Raw genomic sequence first — 21,711 nt, forward strand, 5'->3', positions numbered from 1 at the left:
TTTCCCTCTATTGGTATTAAGTCCCCTGCAATGCAAAGTCAGTATTTGAATCCAAGACATTATTGTGTTTACTTGAAATCACTCCCAGATTTTCTGTTTCGTTCCTCACTTATGACTGTATAGATCAGTGGTTCACAACAAGGGTTACCCCAGGGGTACACACAGGTCTTGAAGGGGGTACATCAACTCATATCTGTATTTGCCTAGTTTTACAACAGGGTACATAAAAAGCACTAGCAAAGTCAGTACAAACTCAAATTTCATACAGACAAAATAAGAACATAAGCAATTTTTCATTAACAGTGAGCGGTGACACTTTTGTTTTTCATGTCTGAGTTTGTAAGTAGTTTTTAAGTGTGGTGAAACTGAGGGGTAGACAAGACAAATCAGATTCCTGGAAGGGGTACAGTAGTCTGGAAAAGTTGAGACCCACTGACATAGATTACTTGCATTAGAGAATTAAGCAGGCATCTATGGAACCACCTGCTGGACATTCTTTAATTTTCTGCTAGTTTTCAAAGAGGATGTGATATCTTAAAATTGCTACAGTGTGTGGCAGAGCTCTGACCTTGTCCCCGTGGGTCCCACGCTTCCAGGCAGTTTATGCTAGCCTCAGTGGCTCACCGCGACCCTCCACGTAGCCCTTCTCTCTCTAGGGCCAGGGTTACAGTCTACTGAGCCCTTTTCATCATAAGCCAGCAAGGAGGTTGGGGAGAGAACTCCCACAGTCTCTGTTGTCCCTAGGGGCTTGTTTCAGAACAATTTAGCCTCCTGTCCTGACTTCCCCTCCTAGGAGGTGTTTCTGTAGTGGCAGGTTGTGGGGGAACCCGGGCCCCACCTCTACTCTGGGTTCCAGCCCACGGACCCTAATGGTAGCAGCTGTTGGCAGCCAACCTTTCACTGCCAGAGTTGCTACATTTCCCTGGGCCACTTCCCCACAGCTGTCCTGCTTCTCCCTTCTTCACCCTTACCTTAGGGCTCCCTTACCGATGGCTTGAAGGCAGGGGCGGCTCTAGGCACCAGCGGGCCAAGCGCCCGCTTGGGGCGGCATCCTGGGGAGGGCGTCATTTGGCTCCGGTGGAGCTCCCGCCGGCATGCCTGCGGCAGGTCCACCGGAGCCGGGGCAGCGGACCTGCGCGGTCATGCCTGCGGCGGGTCCCGTCTTCCCGCGGCTCCGGTTGAGCTCCCACAGGCATGACTGCGGCAGGTCCGCTCGTCCCGGGCTCCGGTGGACCTGCCGGAGGCATGCCGGCGGGAGCTCCACCGGAGCCAAATGCCGCCCTCCCCAGGATGCCGGAGCCGCGGGAAGAGGGGACCCGCCGCGGGACTGGGGAAGGGCGGCGCAGCGCTCCGCGCTGCTTGGGGCAGCCTACTTTGTAGAGCCGCCCCTGCTTGAAGGTGTCTTCATTAACCAGCCCTTCAGCCGCACTTCCTCTCCTCTGGCTCCCCAGCTCTTCTCTGCCTGACTGGAGTGAGTCCTTTTATAGTATCAGAGAGGCCTTAATTAGAGTCAGGTGGTCACATTAGCTTAATGGCCTCACCTGACTCTTTGCAGGTTAATTGGAGTCAGGTGTTTTCATTAGCCTGGAGCAGCCCCTGCTCTGGTCAGACAGGGAACAGAAAACTGTTAATCCAGTGGCCAGTATATCTGCCTTCTGCTACTCTGCTGGACCCAACGGGCCTGGGTCTATCACAAATGGTTTACACGGATTGAGAGTGGGCCAGTGATGCTTTTCAATCGTATCAGTGTCTTTTCTGAAAATTGGCAAAAAAATGACGTGACTGAATTTTGCCTGGTTTCTGAGCATTCACAATTTGTTCATGATTTATGGGAAATACAGGTAGCCTGGGAATGTACATATTTTTATATCAGCTGGAAATAGAGCCACAAATTGTCTTGGTTGAAGAGATTTAACTCCTCCAGTAACTGAACCTGTGACTCGTCAGTTTCAAATATGGTACTGGACTGCCAGTGGAGCGGCCTTTATTGTCACAAACAATGTATGCTGCTTTGTAGCTATCACCTCTATGGCAGTTTTCATCACAGCCATTCACCTGATGAACAAAGGCACTAGTGCCGCCATCACTGGTGATGTGGTTCCATAACGTGACTCAGTGTCTCAGACTAACAGCCTGAGCTGACTCTTTGGAAGGACAGTGTACTCCACGTGACACTGACTAGGGGAGCAACACCAGGACCCAAGTCAATAGCCTGCTACTGCAGTTCAGGGGAAAGATTTGTGGAGATAAGGAAAAAAAGCAAATGAGTAAAGCTATCGCCATGCATGCTACATGCACTCAGTGCTAAAATGACATCACAGAATGTTAAGAGAAAGGAAAACAGCAGCGTTACATCTATGAGTGACACTATGACCAGAGTCAATGGAACCATCATCCAGTGCTATATTGGGAAGGAGAGGATGGGGGGACATTATAAGTGAGGGAAAAGGCTCGTTTGGATGGTCTGAGCATAGGATTTAAGAGCCAGGATTTCCTGAGTCCTAATCCCCATTCTGCTTTTGATATCCTGTGTGGCCTTGGGTAGACATCTGAATTGCTCAGCCTTGATTTCCCGTCTGTAAAATGGAGATAATACCTGCCTTACCTACCGCACAGGGACATTATTTAAGGAGGGTTATTTAATTAATGGCTGTAAAGTTCATTGCAAATGGAAACACCATGTAAGAACTAAGCGTTATTTAATCTTGTGACCAAAAATGGTCTCCAATCTTTTTTAAGCAGAACATTAGTTTTTGCAGGGGGCTGAGTCACACACATGAATACTTACCTTAACTTAAGTCATCAGGAACCATAGACTGTCTCTTTAAGAAATAGTTTACTTCCGAACCAGTAAATTTACTACACAAAGCAGCCATTATTTATGCATTCCTGCATATATGGCAAGGTGAAAATAATAGAATAAACATCATATACTTCATTATGATATCGGTTTACACTTCCAGGGTACACAAATAGAGGCCATTTCATCAAGCTAATTGCCTGAAAGTAAAAGAGAGAGAACTTTAGCTATTAGTCTATTATGGGGCTTTTTTCTTAATCACAAATAGGGGCCGTGTTTCCCTAGGGGGATGTGTATTCTAATTTACAATTGAACTACAGATCAGAGCAATCAATCTTGTGCAGCACTTTTACAGTGTAATTGCTGCAACATAACAAATAAAAAAAAAAGCAGCCTAAGCTGAGTTTCAGCTTGAGGTGGAGATATTTACCAGGCATTGGTTCATGGTGGGAGGGAGAGAGAGAGATGCCACATCCATGAATATGCAATGAGGGCTCATTAGTGCCCCAGTGTTGCCATGACGAATGGCATTATCCCCAGACTGGTGCAGCCTAAACATGAATTTTATAACGACCCATTTATCATGACTTGTCACGGGGTTTTTATTTATTTATTTTTTTTACTGTACTTTCCACCAGCTTGCACACCTTTCACCATTATTACTTTAGAATCCCTTTCTTTCGTTATTATTTTATTTGGTATTGATTCCCGTCTCCTAAAGAGAAAGTGCTTACAAACATGAACAAGCCAGTGGTGGCTTAAGATTAACTAGTAGCTTCCAAAGTTGAAGAACCCATGCAAAATACGTAGATGGTCTCTGCCCACTTCCTAATGGACAAGCGTCCTCATTGTCACAAATATCAGCGCAGGTTAGACAACCTTGTCAGTTGCCTCTGCAGAGCAGTCCAGTATTGAATGAGCAGGGAAACAAATATCTTCTCATTCTGGTGGGTGTGACGCATTCATCTGTTTGGTTGCCCTGAGCATAAACTAAAAATATTCCTCCTCAGCCCACTCCACGTGTGTGCACGGTATGAAACTCTGCCCTCCTCTGTAGGATGACTAGGCACTAAATCTGGCAAACAGATAAAACTTCTGGTGTATGCAAGTATGCGCTGGACACAGTGTCCACGTAATGACAATAGCATCCAGTGACCCAGGGCAAGATACATGAGTGAAATCTACGGAAAAAGGGAATGTTTAAAAATTAAAAGCAACCTGTGCTCTCTTCCCACTGCCCCCCCTTCTCTCTTTTGATTGTTGATCACATTTTACTATTGTCTCACACTTTGGCCCAGTTAACCTATAGTTAATACGTTACTGCCTAAAAAGAAATCCATGTAAATCGGAAGCTTGCACGGGCACTGCCTGGGCTGTAGATGTTCGGCGGTACATAAAGGTCATCATTCTCCAGAGGTATGAATCTGGCACTTTCATGGGCATTAAAAGTCACTCTTTTTTTAAGTGGAGAACTGTAGGATTATTATTATCCCAAATGCTTTCATTGCTAGGATGCATTTTTTTCTCTAAAGTGTCTCTGAACTTTCACACGAGGTTTCTGGGATATCTTCCAGCATCAAATCTACCTTTGTTGGGTTTTATACTCTTGCTATTTTACAAAGGTTACAATAACAAAGCAAATTATTTCACTTATTTCTGGGATGAAACTTCATTTTTTCAAACAAGCTGTGGTTTTCCATGGTATCTGAAAACAACTCTCCTGAAATTTTATATTGGGCTAGTGCAAGGGACATGGGTTCTTTTGTCATAACTCTACGACAGTGGTTCTCAAACTGGGACCGCCACTTGTTCAGGGAAAGCCCCTGGCGGGCTGGGCCAGTTTGTTTACCTGTCCCATCTTCAGGTTCGTCTGATCACGGCTCCCACTGGCCGTGGTTCAGCCGCTCCAGGCCAATGAGGGCTGTGGGAAGCAGTGCGGGACAAGGGATTTGCTGGCCGCCGCTTGGTCTGGATCATCAATTTGGGGGCTAAGAGGAGAGAACATTATTATAAAAGGTGGGGAAGGAATACAATATATCCTAATATGTTTTTTCCTACAATTATTGTTTGGTCCTTTCTTCTTTTTTTAAAACTGATCATAATTATATTTAATAATCATGATCCATCACCAAGGTGGTGGTGGGTATCTCTGGAGTGGAAATTAACACTGGAAAGGGTTGTTACTGCTTTTAGGACCAATAAAGCCATATTATGAGCCTATTGCTGGATCTCTCCATAGCATTTGCTATGATCAAATGCTGCCCTGTTCCAGAGGTGTGGCAGAGGAAGTCCCTGCTGAGATGGTTTTAATCATTCCTCACAGGCTCCATTCAGAGAGTTGTGATGGGCACCTGCTGTTTCACCTCTGTAGCCCTCACTTGTGGAGTCCCTCAGGAACTCAGCCTTTCTCTCTCCTTCTGCTCGTCATCTATATGAAGACAGATTTTGGAACATCATGGACTTAAAGGCCAGCCCTGTGCAGATAACACCTGGCTTTATGTCACCTTCATATCACACACAGACAACATTGTCTCTCCGGGCTGAGATGAGCAACTATCTGGAAGAGCAGGTGGGTGAAGATGGATCCAGAAAAGCCTGAAATGATGCTTGCCATCAGAGGGAAGTGTTTAGAAGAACTTGCCACCTCTGGAACATTACCTTCCAATGAATGTTCACCCTCAGATCATTAGGACTCACACGGACTCATTATTTCTAGATTCTCCAAATAGCTGCAAATGAGAAAAGTGCCCCTTTCTACTTAGGGCTGCCCAATCTGACTCCTTTCAGTTTTGGATAGAGCCCCAGGGACCTATGTATTTGTGACTTCCAGACATCATTATTGTAAATCTTTGTACCTAGAAATGAAACCATTCTTCTTAGTGGTTCTGAACATAGCAGCCTTTCTGACTGGCAACACAAGTCATAGAGAACTCATCACCCCAATGCTCCACTCTCTACAGTGGTTCCATGGGGAATACTGGGTCAGATTCAAGGCTTTGGTCTTCATCTTCAAAGATCCCTATGGAACCAGCCCAAGTTGCCTCATTACCTTACAAGATCATGATCTCCCACAACAGTTATGTTCCACTGGGACCATGGAGCTGTCAGCCTCAAGAGTAAAACTTGTGCTTGTAGGAAAAAGAGGTTTTTGAGTGACTGGTCTGCAGATCTGGAACTCCCAGAAGAGATAAGGATGACCATGAACCTCAGTGTTTTCAGTCCAAAATGCAAAATGAATTCTTCAGTCTACCTACCCGTACTGATACTATGCATACCCACACACCTGTCCAGCCCCATTTGATGGGGGAAGTAGGAGACAGAAAGAGAGGGATGTATTTTTGTGTATATACTTCACTATTTTGGGTAGGAGGCATTTAGATACCCTACTGATGGCTACCATAGAAGAAATTAGAAAGACATATAAAGCCAATTTTAAAAGACCATCTTAGTTTAGAAGCTAGGTACCTATTTTTTTCAGTTTCAAGTTCACATCTATGGGTACCCAAATATTTTATTGCAAATTCTGCAATATCTCCTAATTTTAATGCTTCTTTTGAAAAGGGGTATAATTATAACTGGAAACTGTTCACCGGCACATCTCTGATCTGGACACGGCAATCATTAAAATAAAATAAAATAATTATGTTCTTTAATGTATTTGAAGTGTCAATTCTAAAAATATGTGTGTGTACATCTATCTATCTATCTATCTATCTATCTATCTATCTATCTATCTATCTATCTATCTATTTTCAAGTCAATCCTCTAAATTTATAATAAGCATACTCAAATTTGAGGAGTTGGAGAATAAAACTTTCTTTGTTCTGTGAATATTAGCTTCCAGCAAACTGTCAGTATGTGCTTGTCTCAAACAGGACTTGGGAAATAAGGGTGGGATTTTTTTTTAAATGCACAGTATTGGCCTAACTCTATGCCCATGGAAATCAGTGGAGTTTTATTATTAATTTCAATGGGAACAATATTAGGCCAAAGCTAAGCACATTCAAAAATTCAACCCCAAAAGTATATCTTAATAAAATTATGTGCAGATCTAACTCACACCTGCCACAAAACCCTGAAATCAAATAAATGAACATTTTAAAAAAAATTAGTGACTCATTTTCATACATTGGCAAATTGAGTGTTAAAAAAGCAAAAATCAGAGTGAAAATAATTGTATGGCTATATATAATGCTGTTCAATACTCAGTCTATATTTATTAAAAAGAGAAAAAAATTAAAAAGAAGAGAATTTTTTATGCATAAAAATAATTTGAAATTTTAAGTCTTACAAAAGAATTATTCACTGAGAACAAGTTTGCATTCACAGTTAAGTAACACTTAGCTATTTGAGCACCTGCACAAAAAAGAAAACCTTTTTGTACTTGTAAAATCTGCCAGACTTTCAGTGGAAATCTCTGATTTATATCTTTGATGTTTCGTTTTATATACAGATCTATCTCTGCTTTAAAAATGCTTCACGAACAGCTTAGCATTTTTCGTGGTTGTTCACCAGCACCCCAAACTCAATGACAGCCAATCAGATTGGTAATTCTAATAAACTAATTATCTTCTCCTCTTGATGCAGTTTGGTTGTATTTTAAATCTTCCCCCCCGCCACACACATTTTCCCTATTTGGAACCAATCACATGTTTATTCCCACTTCAAAACCAAACCATTCCCTCCCTCTTGCCCCCACTTTTTAAATGACATCTTCAGTCATTCATGAGTTAATAAAATCTCAAAGTCATCTGGGGATAGATAAGGAGAAAGAAAGAAGAGTATTGTACACATAATGACAGGCTCCCTGCTGCCCCTAAGATGTCATGGGTCAGCCATGTTAAGAATGTGTGCGCCCAATCATCTGCTGATTTTTATCAGCAAGGCCTCAAGCAGAATCTGACACGGGCCAGTTTGGGAGTTACAATGAATAAACAATGACTTCTTGGATTGTTGGCGGCTGTGTGATAGAGTGAGGGGGTTTATATATACTAAAACATGATGACATTAGCAATCAATACACCCATTACTGGACAAGTTATTGGACGAAGAATGCACATGTCTCAAGCTTTGTACGACCAACAGTGGAAATCCACGGTAGTAATGTTACTTAACCCCTCATGGGCCTGATATGCTAAATCTTATGTTGCCTTGAAGTGTCTGAGACCAAGTGATAAAGGAAAGCTTGATCTGATCTAGAATGCTAAAAAAGAAACGATCGAACAAAACACCCCACTGTTGGAAGGTTATCATTTTCTATTGTGTTTCTTATGACTTTGCTAGAAAAGGGAAAGGAAAACAGACACATTTTGTTTTGTGTATGTTCCTTTGCTATTATAGAAACATCTCCCCTTCCTCTCAATCCAGTCCGTATCATTATCCTGCGGGACACTTTTGTGAACTCAGAATATCCCGTGTTTATGGGTTGTCCTCCGTTACTACGGAAGCGGTTGCGAAGATGCAAAATCGGTGTTACAATTCATGCCTGAATCAGAGTAAGAATGAGTGTCTGGGAAAGATCCAATAGTTATTTAAAGCACAAATATGCCTGGGGCTTCACTATGCAAGTTGCACAGAGCTCTGTGGTGGTTATGGTGGTGGTGGTGGGGGTGCTGCAGAGGGTTAATCCCTCTTGGGGAACAAGGAGAAGGCCAATCCATCCCGCAGCTGTTTGGTGCACCCTTGATGTGTTATCCGTTAGGAGGAAACTGATAGCTCTGCACTGGCCCTTCCTGTGGGCGGTCAGCATGGACAGAGCTATGGTCCCACCTCTTTCCTGGTGTTTTGCTTCCCCAGAAGCAGTGAAGACAGAGAGGCTCATGTTTGCAGGGTCTGCTATTGTGCTTGGCCCTTGGACAGGCCATGTGAATGGGTGTGGCGGGGAAGAGCGTGTGTGGCCATCCCTATTTTCTGTGCATCCTCATGAAGGAAGATCTCTAACTAGCCCCTGATAATTAACTCAGGGCCTGCACCTTTAAAATCGTTGATAAACCACCTTATGATCCTCATAGAGGACTAACAGGGCATAAGGAACTCCTTGACTCCTGTATGAGGGAGGGAAAGCAGCTGCCCCAGGGCCACTACTTCGCCTCCTGCACTAGTGAGTGGAGAGTGGCAGGGAAAGACATGGATGGAGCCTGGGCTTTGTCCCTCCATGTGCCAGCCCATGCAGCTGAGCTGGTGCTGAAGGGGCAAGTAAGCTGCTTCAAGGGCTGGCACAGTTTACTTCTCCGCTGGATCAAGGGGGAAGCAGGTATTAGGAGCTGCACGTTAAGACGTATCACTGTTATAGAGCACTGCCATAAGAGCAGGGACCAAAGTGTGACATGGGCCAGATTCTCAAAGGTATTTAGGCACCTAACTCCCATTGTAATCAGTTGGGAGTTAGGTACCTTACTACCTATGACGAGCTGAGGCTCTGAGTCACACTGGTCTAATCCACTCAGGGTTTGTGGTAACGTTGTAATCTGGTCTTTAGAGTTCTGTCTTTGGCTTCGGTGGGAGAGGGATCTGGTCCAAACACAGTGAGAAAAATCACGAAAACCCATTTCCTTTTAGCTAAAATATTTTTAAAGCTTTTAGTGGGTACATTTGAACGTTCTCCACTACCTGGGAAGAAAGCTCTTCAGAAGTCTGAAGGTGAATTTGACTAGCATATGCCTGAGCAACACCACTTCTAAATGGAAACGCTTCATAAAATGGCACCGTTACCTCACATTACAGTAAGTACTGTTTTGTCATGTTTATTTTAAATCCTCAATAAGCCTCCCTCTGTAATTTACAATTAACTTTTTGCCTCAAGGTAACAGCTACATTCACAAAAATAATGGTAATAGACTGACCTTGTTATGAATGGATAACAAGCTGGAAACAATATACTTTGTCACAGAGCATTAACTGTTACTGCTGAAATTGTAAATAATGTGTATAGAACCTGCATGTAAGTGGCTCCCCTTAAAAATATTGTGTCAATTAAACACTTGATATGTAATGTATTATTATGAAATCCATTTAAGTCCACGTATTCTAAGATTACGCTCCCAGGCAGCGTTCACCTCTGGGCTGCCCCCCAAAAATTTGCAAAGATGGTCTCGCACGTTCAGTGGTGCATTTCTACAGCTACATTGTGAAGCTGGCTGTGGAATCTGGTCCTAAATGTTTACAAACTATATATGGCCACTGCTGTTATTTGGACTGGTTAATTTTCTTTTTACCAGTCGCTATTACAGGTAGTACTACAGTGTTCTGCAGTAATGGCTTGAAACGCTTTGGGCCCTGTTCTCTGATGCTTTGGGGCTGTTCTCTGCTGATCAAAAGCAGGCTTAAACCAAGATTAGCTGGCCACTGGAGGGTTACCCCCAGGATCTCTGGGAGATATAAGCCACCATAGTCGCTCTCATACCATTCCTCCCTCCCAATCACTGGTGTAGAGGGTGTGACTCAGAAAAAGGGGGCATTTTTAACACCTGGCTGATCCTTCCCTGCCCCTTGGGACTATTTGCTTATGCTTGGAGGAGAACAAAGTGGTTTGGAGTCACTGTCCTGCTCTCCCACCTGCAATGAGTGTTCGTAAGCTGTAGCTTCTGTCTTGGGACTGCATTTCACAATAGCAGTAGGGCAGGGCTCTGGCTGATTGCTGCTGGGCAATTACTATTTATAAAGGGAGGGATGACACTTTAGACTGATGCCCACAAATAAAGGGCAGCATGAAAACTACAAGTGCCAAGGCATTAAAATATCTGGTTGCCAGTAGTTAGGGTTACTAGCTTCTGGCGAAACAATCTCTGACCAGCTAGCATATATCACAGAAAAAGAGTTAGCTAGAATTTTACTGGAGTAACTATTGCTCTTCCTGAACCTAGTGTAAATCCATCGCTCTGGGCTTTTAGTTAAGCCACCAGACTAGCACTTGGAAAATCTGGTTTCAGCTCCCAGCTCTGTCCCAGACTCTCTGTGTAACTGTGGGCAAGTGTCTTTTTGCCTCAGTTCATCACCTGAGAGAATGGGGATCACAATCCTTCATTTTTCTGGCTTGTCTAGTTAGGCTCTTTGGGGCAGGGACTGTATCTTAGTGTGTGTTTGTACAGCCGGGCACAACGGGGCCTACTCGCAATTGGGGCCCGTATGCACAGCTGTAATAGAAGCTAATAAATAATAACGACCTGGACAAAAGAATGCACTCTCATCCATGAAGAAACAGATGCACTCCATGTGTAGGACTGGGCAAAAGTCTTTTCTGTTCGTATTGGAGCCAGAATTTAATGCATTGCTAGTTGTTAAGGAACCCTTATATGTCCCTCCACCTGGTATTTTGTCCCTGGGTAGCTCTGGTTTCACCTCTGAAGTCTAGCCATATTAGTTGCTGTGTATTTTGGTGCCATCCCTGTAAAGATGTGCATTTCTACTGGCAAGAAAGTGAAGGATTAGCAATGGGCAGAGGTCAAGTCAGTCAAGACTTTAAACACGTAGTGGGTTGTAAAAAAGCTTACATTACTGGGAGCTCTTTGCCAGATCAGTACTTTGATGCCAAATGTTAATCCTTGCTGGGGACATGATGGCTTGTAAATGTTATAAGAAAATATCATTTTTCCTGTAGAAAACAGGCATTTATAGTTAAAAAAGGGGATTATTTTCCCATGCTCACATTTGCATTTCAGACCTACCTACCCTGCTTGAGCTCTGCTTCAGTGCTAATATTTAATCACATCACTTATTTATTTCTATAACTAAAGGGAAAAAAGCATGAGCTCGTGCTTAAAGCACTGGGAGAGCTAGGCTCTAATTCCCGGCTGCGCTAGAGATTAACAAATGACCTTGGGCAAATCATTTTCACTTGCTGCATTTCATTTTTCCTATCTGTAAAATGGGAATGACAGTACACAAAAGGGGTCCTGTGAGGTTGAACATGTTTGTGACTGTCAGAACGAAGATGCTACTGGATGCACAAGTGCTAGAGTTGCAATATACAAAACCTTTAAAAAAAATCAAGAATAATGGGGATATACCTATCTCCTAGAAGAGGGTCATTGAGTCTAGCCCCTGCCTTCACTAGCAGGACCAACTACTGATTTTGCCCCAGATCCCTAAGTGGCCCCCTTGAGGATTGAACTCACAGCCCTGAGTTTAGCAGGCCAATGCTCAAACCACTGAGCTATCCCTCCCCACCTTGCTACTTGCTGCTAGGAAATCCCTGGAAAGAGCTGTCTGTCTACCTACCCATGTCAAAATTTTCAAGATGAACAAGTCAATACAAGATTCATAAATAATTTGAGGCTAGATTGTCACAGTCCATACACAGCCACACAGGGGACTAATTCCCTGTCTCACTCCTCTGCTTGGCTCTGCTAAGATTGTGGCTCTGGCCGCAGGGGAAAAAGCAGGCCTACTTTTGTGAGACTCTCTCTTGCAAGGGAGGAGCAGAGAAGGGCAAAAAGTGACTTGCAAGCCAGATTAAGGTCTTGAGTGCAGAGTGAGCTGCTCTGCAGAACATAGTGAAATAAATTACTCCCCCCCCCGCAAATTAGAGCCAGTGGAGGGGGTAATGCAGGAGTTGTGACTTTTTGATTTGCTGCTTTGTCTGCTCCTGGGGTGGTGCCAGAATTCCCATGGGACCTTGAACAAGCCACTTAGTCTCTCTGTGCCTCAGTTCCCCATCTGTATTATTTTACTTTACTCTCCGTTTTTATAAACCATACAGGTCCTTTGCCACTGTCACAATTTTCCTCCATGTCTTTCTGTCACCTCTTTTCCCATTGAGGGTAATTCACATTAAGAGTTTTCAGGTCTTGCTCAATATTATCCCTCCATCTTCTCCTTGGTAAGCCACCAGAAGGCGGTCCTTCCAAGAGATTCTTACTGGTCTGTCTTCTGCCATCCTGGCCACATGCCCTGCCCACTGAAGTTGTTGGGATTTCACTACATTTACTCTACTGGGCTCTCCATAGGCCTCCTGCAGTTCCCTCATAGATCTTCTCCTCCACACATTCTGTATTTGGGGATAATAATACGTTCTCACCTCCCAGTGTGATTGTGAGGATAAATCCATTAGCATTTATGAGGTACTATGGTGAGAGGAACCATATAAGTCCCTAGACAGATAGATCTGATGGCACAGAGTCCACAAAAATAATAGACCCAAGTCAGCTTGAGGAAACCTGAGCTCCTAGGACTCACACCACATGCAGTTGGCAGCTATAAAGTCATAATACCCAAGTACAAGAAGGATTCAATATGCTTTTCTATGTCAGTGAATAAGTGTGGTATGCTGCATGGTACTATGTTCTAAACCGTGTGGGTTTGGTTTTGTTATGCAGATGGATTTGTTCCCCTCTTCTCTCTTTGAAATGTTTTGAATTAAAATAGCTTACTCAAGGTCAGCGAAGGCATATGGTCCTGCTCAGAACTTTAAACAAAACATTAGTTTTTACAACCTTTTGTAATTTGGTATTGTATACAACATGGTTATAGACGGAATTTCTGTAATCTTTGCAATGGGTGACAGAAATATGAGAGCCAAATTTATAAGCCATTTAGTGAAGCATTTAATCAATTCCATGCATAGGAAATAACTCCGATTGCTTTGCTTTATCAATCTTCCTTTCCCTCAGCCCTGCAGTCACCCCAACCTCCAAACACTTAAAGGCGAAAAATATATATATATGCAAATTCTAACTATGTACACAAAATGTCAGGAACTTCTGAGGGCTGTTTCAACTTAGTTGCCAGCATCAATAATCCCTCTTGAGGCTGTTAATATATTTCAGAAGGAAGGCAGAAAGCCTAATATTTATAGGACGTTGCAAGGCCTCTTGCTGCAAAGTTATTCATTAAACACCCTTTGCCTAGAATGACTCCTGGACACGGTGTAGAGCTATGCAGATTAAGCTTGTGTCTAGTACCGAAGTGTTTGTGTGTGGTGGCTTTAATCACTTACAGACATTTCCCCCCACATCACACTAGTCCCCTACAAACATTTTTTTTTAAATTCCCTGTATCACACCAGTCCTTGTATCTCTGTAGAATATGAACGGCGGGAAAACTACTTGACACCCTCAGAGAGACACACTCTGTAATAGGAGCTAGGGATGGCTTTTCCTTTAAAAAATATACTAAGGGATAGATTGTGACTTAGACTGTGAGCCTGCTCGGGAATCTAAGTACCTCCCTTACTCCCCTTGCTTGAGGCAGGAATCCCTGAGTGAGATTCTCAGGCCTGTGTTATGCAGGAGGACAGACTCAGTGATCATAACGGTCCCTCTTCTTGCCTTAGAACCTATCAATCTATATGGGCTACGTGGACCTTGGATTCAGGCACGTGGAGGTAAATGGGGTGACTTGCCTACTTAATCCCTATATAGAGCAGGTGGGTAGGGAAAGGGAAGAGCTTTGACTCTACCACCTATTGGCAATGGGGGTAGGGATAGTAATTGAGTGATGGTCTAGGCCAGTGTTTCCCAAACTTGGGATGCCGCTGGCGGGCCGGGCCGGTTTGTTTACCTGTCGCGTCCACTGGTTTGGCCGATCGCAGCTCCCACTGGCTGCGGTTCACTGCTCCAGCCTAACTCCCTTCCCCTCTCCATTGAAAATAGGGAAGAAGGATGCCACCTGAGTCCTCTTGAGTTGATGCATTTATGCCCAATCGCTATACCTGAAGTCCCTACCTTGACCAAGAGGCAGGTCCTAAATGATTAACCCCACCAGCAAGTTTTCCTTTTGATCATGTACTATGATATCCTGCATGACACTCTGTTCAGAACAATATATGGTGATTTTTTTTTAAGTGAAAAACTCCCGAGGGAGCAAAAAAGACAATCTCTCTCTGCTAATCATCAGCTGCTCAACTATATTAAAATTAGACAAGGCTATGATTGTGCCAGAATGGCTCCTTGCCCTCTAAAATTAGAACTGATAGAATGGTGGGCATAGTACTAAATATATACCTCATTTAAAAATAATGTGCTCTCAGGCTTTCCTAACATTTGAAAAAGTGATCAGTGTAAATTCCCAAAGTAAGATCTCCACCTGCCCCAAACATATTACAGGTGTCATATTCTATACTTTCATTTCAGGGAATAGGAGGACAGTCAACCGCTATAGAACCAAGCACTCATCTAAATTCTAGATTCCCTTTAAGGATTTCTTTGTCCTTTGTAACAAAAAGAGCTAGATCAAGGGACTAAAACTCAACCAGGCATCAGCTATCCTCTTGCAATGTAGACAAGAAAGGAAAGGAGAAGTGCCATGTGGCAATCTCTTGCAATTTCACCACAAGTCTCATTGTATTTGGTGTTTTTCTTAAAACTCCAACTCCTGAAATTCAAGGTTAGGAATCTTAGCTTTCATTTCCTTTTAAAATAAGTTTCTAGCTATTATAGCTGAAGATAAAAGCTTAAAAATATAAACCCTAACTTCCCCACCCCCCAAACCTGAAGGCAAAATAAAAATGATCCAATTAAGAAAACAAAACAACCTCATGGTTTTGGAAAGCCTATGTCATGATTTTTGAATCACTGGGGTTAGCAATTTTGGAGCTGTTTGGCTTTGGGTGGGATCCTAGATTTGAGCAGAAAAGAGAAACTCAGACAAAAGCCCATCACTGTTTAAACATCCTTGATTTGAAGCAATTTCTATTACAAAGTGGTTTGTTTTTCTGTTTTGAAAACATGACCTGCAAGAAGAACACACACTTCAGTAGCAGTCTGAATTTCTAGCACAGCCAGTGGGTGTGGCTGAGTACTCCACTCAGGCAACCCTCCTCTAGGCTGCCTACCACAGAACGGGGCTAGATAATCACAAAGGAAAGCTGGGATCTTGGAGGACTTGGAAGTCTCCATGTGGAAAAAAGCAGGGTTGCTGAGAAGGAAGAGATTCTATATTTTATCTCTGTATATGTTTGTTGGTTGGGCTTTCAGAGTATTTATATCATTTTGCAGGGTCCTTCAAGAAAAGTGCCCTGATCAGCTGAAAATAATTTATTTGGGCTGACTGGATGTAGAAACACAAAAAAGTACCCTGTGCTCAGTGTGGTTCCTTCCTTAGGGGTGGGGCAAAGAAAGGGTTGGCTCCTATAAAAGCCCAAATCCCAAGCAAGCAGGAAGTTGTAGAGGGTGCTTGTGGTAGTGTGTTAGGGAAAGAGTTATTAGTTACTAAGCCTATAGACTGTGACAAACTTTTAGTAGGGTTAGAGTTTATATCTTGTTTAGAGTGTTTTTTTGTTTTGTTTTTAATTTGGGCATGGGGAGGGCTTGTTTGCAGGGGTGTGAAAGAAAAGTCAGGGCTACCCACTGCAAGTGGGCTGATCTGTTTAATGTGAGTCTGTACTTTCTCTACTGTGACTATGCAAGTTCATTAGGGAAACATTCTATCATGTTACTGTGGTACCTTAAATACATCTAATGTATTTGGATTTTTCTTCCAGAATTTGGGCAACACTGGACCACTGAAAAGACTTTCTGTAAATGATGATATACAAAGGGCATTGGAATGATAAGGAAAGTCTGTTCATGGGATGATGGACTAGAGAGTGTTGGGCTAGGCTCTCTTGGAAGCGGATCTTCTTGTTAAGGAAGTGGAGAGGCTAGGTTCCCTACAAAGGAAATTTTGTGTGGGATGAGGAGTAGAGGGAAGACTTGGTGTAATCTGAGCTGTAACCTAGGGTGCTAGTTGACTAGTTTAGCTCCTATACCATCCCATAACTCTAATTGCTGCTTCAGTCCTTAGCTATAGCTGTGTCCTTGTAACACTCCAGTAATCCCTGGTCCTTCCAGTGAACCTCTAATAAGGCCTCATCTCCCTCTGAGATTCTCCTTTAGGGCAGAACTAATAAACTTATCTTGACCTCTTTTAGAGGAGACATTCTGTTGGGAAAGCCTGTTCTCATGACATTTTCAAGAGGCTTCTGCTATATTAATTCTACAGTTTAGTTTGTAATATTAGAGCTATTTTTGTGTGTTCATTTCACTGCTTGATGCCTGTATGATCTGAATATTTAATCTTTTCTTTAAAAAAAAATTGGTGGCTCCCACTGGACAAATGTCCACATCATAACACTCATAATGATAATTAGAACCCAGTGAGTCCATAAAAGGGATAAGGATTGAGCATGACCAAGAAACGCAACTTCCCTCTTGACTCTAGGGGATGGTTCTACAGGTCAGGATAAGATGGCCTGGAGGAATCCTGTGTTTTCTCTCTTAGGGACTTGAATGCCTCCCCCTGCCCACCAAGATACTGTCAGAACACCTCACAATCTTTAATGTATTTATCCTTGCAATGCTCTCATGTGGTGAGGAAGTGCTATTATCCTCATTTTACAGATGGGGAACTGAAGCACAGAGAAATTAAGGCCCAGATCCACATCTGTCCTTCACATATTGCTAAAAGGGAGAAGGTACAGCCTGTATGAGAAAAGAGTCCCAGGTGGCTTTGTAGAAGAGGGTGTTTCAGTATGGAAAAGGTTGAGAACCACTTCCCTAATTCAACCACAGGTTAGTGGGCCTAGACAGAGGAGTTATTGGTGAAATTCTCTGGCCTGTGCTATTCAGAAGGCCAAACTACATGGCCCTCTTGCCTTAAAATCTGTGAATTTATGGGAATATGCTTTAGGTCCATTTCAGTTCCAGTAGGGAGCAGAACCAAAAGAATTAAGGCAGATTCCTTAGGGTTTGGGCACAAAAACAAAGCTGGATCATTAAACAGAAGTCAACAAGAGCACATAGCTGATTGTTGCCAATCAAATTGCTTTTAGCTAGGTGCTCTGGGAGACCAGAAAATGCACCCTGGGTCATGCTGCTTCTCCTTCAACCCATTAAGTCACAGTGTAGAGTGGAGGGAGAAGGGAAGGCTAACCACAACTGGGAGCTATGTTGCTCTACTCACCTATTGCTGTGCACCACTGGCCATCTGACTTTATTTTTGTGTGAGGGAGCAGGGTTAAGAGTTGTGAATTTTTATTTATTCAGACTCAAGTTCTCTGGTGCATCCAGGTCCGGTGCACTCTTAATTCACCTGTGGTGAGTTCTGATTCTTCCTGGGTGAGATTTTTAAAAGGGGATAAGAGAATGAGGCTCTCATTGACTTTCAATGGCATTGGGGCACCTAAATACCACAGGTGTGTTTGATAATTCCTCCCCCTCAAAATGGCTCCTCCACCCATACTAACAACTCCTGCAACCTGGATTTTGCCATTTTACTGGCTTTTGTGGATTCGGTCTATTTTGTTCATTTCTTGCTAGCAGAAATAAACAGGAAATATGTTTAACAGGAACCACAGACTTTCCACTTTCTAGAAGCGGTATTTACTCCAACCAAAAAACAGACAATAATTTGAAAGCCTCCATCAAGTATTTTTTTTTTTACTGTTTACAAAACACGGTATTTTATGGATGTAATTTATACGTGGAAAAGAAGAGGGCTATTCCTGTTTTATCTTTATCTTCTACACATAAATAACAAACAACTCCAGTAATCAAAATTTACTACAATTGTAATAGATTTTGGCATCGTTTATGTATTGCAAGGAATGTTAACATAATGTTGACTTTCAGGACTGAGGCCAGGTTTTTTTTTAAACATTTTTTTAGGTTGGAGTCATTATGAAAAACTCACTGTAATTGTGGCTTTTATGACGTTCAAGAGATTAATTCTCATAAATAAAATTTTCTACCTCCTTCTAGTCAGAAAGTTAAAATTATCTGTGACAATGTATGCACTAAAAAGTTGAATACTATGAAAATATTTCAATAATTAATGCATGCACCATCTAGAGCAATTGACAGTGAGGTCATAAACATAATGGGCCATCTGTGTTTGATTTGTATCTGAAAATGCTTAAAGGGATAGGCAGGTAATTCAGGCTTCTCTTGCAAATGTAGACTGGCAAGATTTTTTCACTTTGTCAGAAGGTTGTTGAGCCATTCGTTGATTTTTTTTTTCTCCCCAAGTTCTTCCTGGCTAAAGCTTCTTAACATATTTCCAGTGGGTTGCTGTCCTCCTCAGACCAGGCAGAACAGACCAGTAGGACTTCAGCTTTTCTGTTACTTATATACAAAGGGTTGTGAGCTGCTCTGCTTTATTCATTTTATATTTTGTTTAATCTATAGAATATGACTCTTCTGAGCTCCAGCATAATTCCATTAGCACCTTTGTATTTTAGGATCCAGTTCAAAATGGCGCTCCTTGGGCCAGATCTTCAGCTGGTGTAAAGCAGCAGTGATCCATGGAGTTGTTCTGGTTTATACCAGCTGATGACTGCTTCTTGTATTTCTAGCCCTCTGTGGACTTGCCCCAGCCTATCCTCCTGGACCTTGTCTCTCTTGTGGATGGACATGTCCATCTCTCAGATTAGAATTACTTTGGCACTAAATTTCTGTGTGGTAATTAAGGGAAACAGAAATGGTGAAGTCATCATGCCTTTGATAAGAGCAACTGTTCTCTCTGAACTTATCTCCAGGCACATGAGTAAGACCAATATCAAGCTGAAATGGTACAATAAAATTCCCTTATTTTCACAGGCTCATCGGGTGACAATCATTATCTGGTGGTTTTGGTACAGACTGGTCTCCATGTGACAAAAGCCATTACCCTCCCGTTGCCAAATACCAGATTATCCCAGCAAAATCCGTTATGCCAACCTGAATCCAGAGGAACGGCACATGTAGACCAAGGGCAGTGCACACCCTCCAAGAATGTAATAACTACAATTGTATCTATTTAAGTCCTAGTCCCATTTCATTCAAAGGGGGAGGCTGGTGTCATGCTTAAGACAGCAGGCTGGGGTTCATGATAGATGGGGTTCAGTACCTGGCTCTGCTGCAAACTTCCCGTCCAACTTTGGGCAAGTTAGTTAATCTCACTGTGGCTCAGGTCCCCGTGGGGTTAATAATACTCAACTTCACTCACTTTTTGTCTTTTGTTGTTGTTGTTGAAACCAAGCTTTTAAGGTCACTTTCAATATTTGTATGCATAACTCCTAGCACAAGGAGTCAGGGCTCTATAGAAGCTGGGACAATGCAAATAGATAATAATAAACTTGCTTCTGAGATAGCACGTGATTTAAAATCAGCAATGCAAGATCATTATCAAATTGTTTCATTTCATTGTTTTAATTAAAAAGGGTTTTTTGTACAGTATCTACCTGTTAACAGAAATATCTATTTTGGCCAACAACTCAACCAGTTCTAAACTCTCTTCTAATTCTATAATATTTTGAGAAAAATAATGATGGCTACTATTTTGCTGATTTTATGAGCCAATATGATGCTAATATTAGTAATATAATAAAAGGCCTTTAAATGGTATTGGCAAAATCATTGGCGTTGAGGTTTCAGTAAGGGGCATTGATTAAGAAATGTAAAGGAAATGAAGGTATAGGGAGTACACATGCAAGATTTTGTCACTTAAGAAGACTGGAGTAATAACTATTAGGTCAGTGGCTGTAAGACAATCCTATAAACATGGATTATAAGATTTAAACTGGGGCTTTGCCTCAATAATTATGTCAGCAGCTAATGGTAATATCTGGTGGGCTGCCCATTCTTCCTGCTTCCCCATTTAAAGTGACACCATCCCAGTTTTTCAGTCTGCATCTATCATAAAGACACATTGATTTCCTTTCTGTGGAAAACACATATTTCTTCCCTCCTGCTAAGAAGATAAATCTGACAGATTTTAATCAAATGTAGTTGTTCACAACTAGAGAAACATTTCCAGTGCCAGAGATGAAAACAATTTTTGAAGAGGAGGAGGGTTCTCAAAGCCAAGTGTATTTGGACAGTATACCTGTGCTAAAAATCTAACTCTATTCACTAGCTGCTAACACCTAATGCCTTATGGGTAGGTTTAGCTTTACTGCCCTCCAATATAATGCCTGTCTTGTAGAGGTAGCCACGAATACTGCTATAGTTAAGGATCTGTCACCGGTTCTGTCATAAACTCCCCTGTATCCAGGGCTTTTATAACTCAGTCATAAAAATCCTCTTCAAGCTAAAGCTGAGCTTACCTAGGCAGACCTGATTCTGATCTCAGAAAAGCGGCTGATACACGTCCCTCTGTCTCTTCTAAAATTATCTGTTGTCTATGAGGAAGGGCTCTTACAAAACATGGACATCACACACGCCCAACTATATGAGAAGAATTGGAAGCAATGTTTTAGTGAGAGAGTCTTTTTTCCTTTTCAAATTGTGAAGAAATTGGCTTTTTTTTTAAAATGAGAGGAGTCTAAGTTTTTCCAATTTCAAATGAATTTGTGTTCTAGTCTAATGTTTTAGATCATGTTTTTTTTTAAAAAAGAAATTTGTTGGGCCACATTCTGATCTCATTTGTAAATCTGAAATGCCTTTTATGGTTTTAATGATATTACTCCAGATTTACACCAATGTAAGTTAAATTAAAACGGGGCTCCATGAAGATAAGGAGCAATAAATCAGAATAAGGCCAAGATATAAGGTAACATAGCAGTTATTGTGACTGAGCAAGAAAGAAAGCTAACTAGTAATATTGGAGTCCTACTAAGACAATAGCTTTCTGTCCCCATGATATTGTAGACTTGGCCCTATTTGTAGCAGTGAAAAAGACAACAGTGAATACAAAGCTAGTGCCCATGTATATAGTAACTGCTTTCCATAAGGGTATGTACTGTGCATTTGGAACTATGGCACGCAACACCGTTACATTCTACAGTGGAATCAGAATGTGATAAATCTAATCTGGTATGGATTTATAGTAAAGAATTCATAGTACAGCTGATGTTACATGGTCTGTTGTGAATGACTATTGTAAATAAGGTAGCAAATTTCACGTGCTGGAAACACATTTTTTAGAGAGAAAGAGAAGCCTGGGAGGTATGTTAGCAGAGTCTAACAATCCACAGGGCCTTGGTACACTGCTGGCAGATAATTACCGGTGGAGCATGG

The 21,711-nt window shown here is 42.2% G+C and overlaps 1 protein-coding gene and 1 long non-coding RNA gene across 3 annotated transcripts in view; one reads left to right on the forward strand and one right to left on the reverse strand.

Moving 5' to 3' along the window:
* Positions 1-21,711, reverse strand: part of NR2F2 (nuclear receptor subfamily 2 group F member 2) — a 103,134-nt gene that overhangs the window by 57,934 nt on the left and 23,489 nt on the right. The gene's annotated exons all lie outside the window — the stretch shown is intronic.
* Positions 15,929-19,975, forward strand: LOC120372921. The gene is made up of 3 exons (XR_005585270.1): positions 15,929-16,108; positions 17,116-17,286; positions 19,312-19,975. It is a non-coding gene; the product is annotated as an uncharacterized LOC120372921 (long non-coding RNA).

The sequence above is a fragment of the Mauremys reevesii genome, linkage group 10 (assembly GCF_016161935.1).
Source record: "Mauremys reevesii isolate NIE-2019 linkage group 10, ASM1616193v1, whole genome shotgun sequence".
Lineage (NCBI taxonomy): Eukaryota > Metazoa > Chordata > Testudines > Geoemydidae > Mauremys > Mauremys reevesii.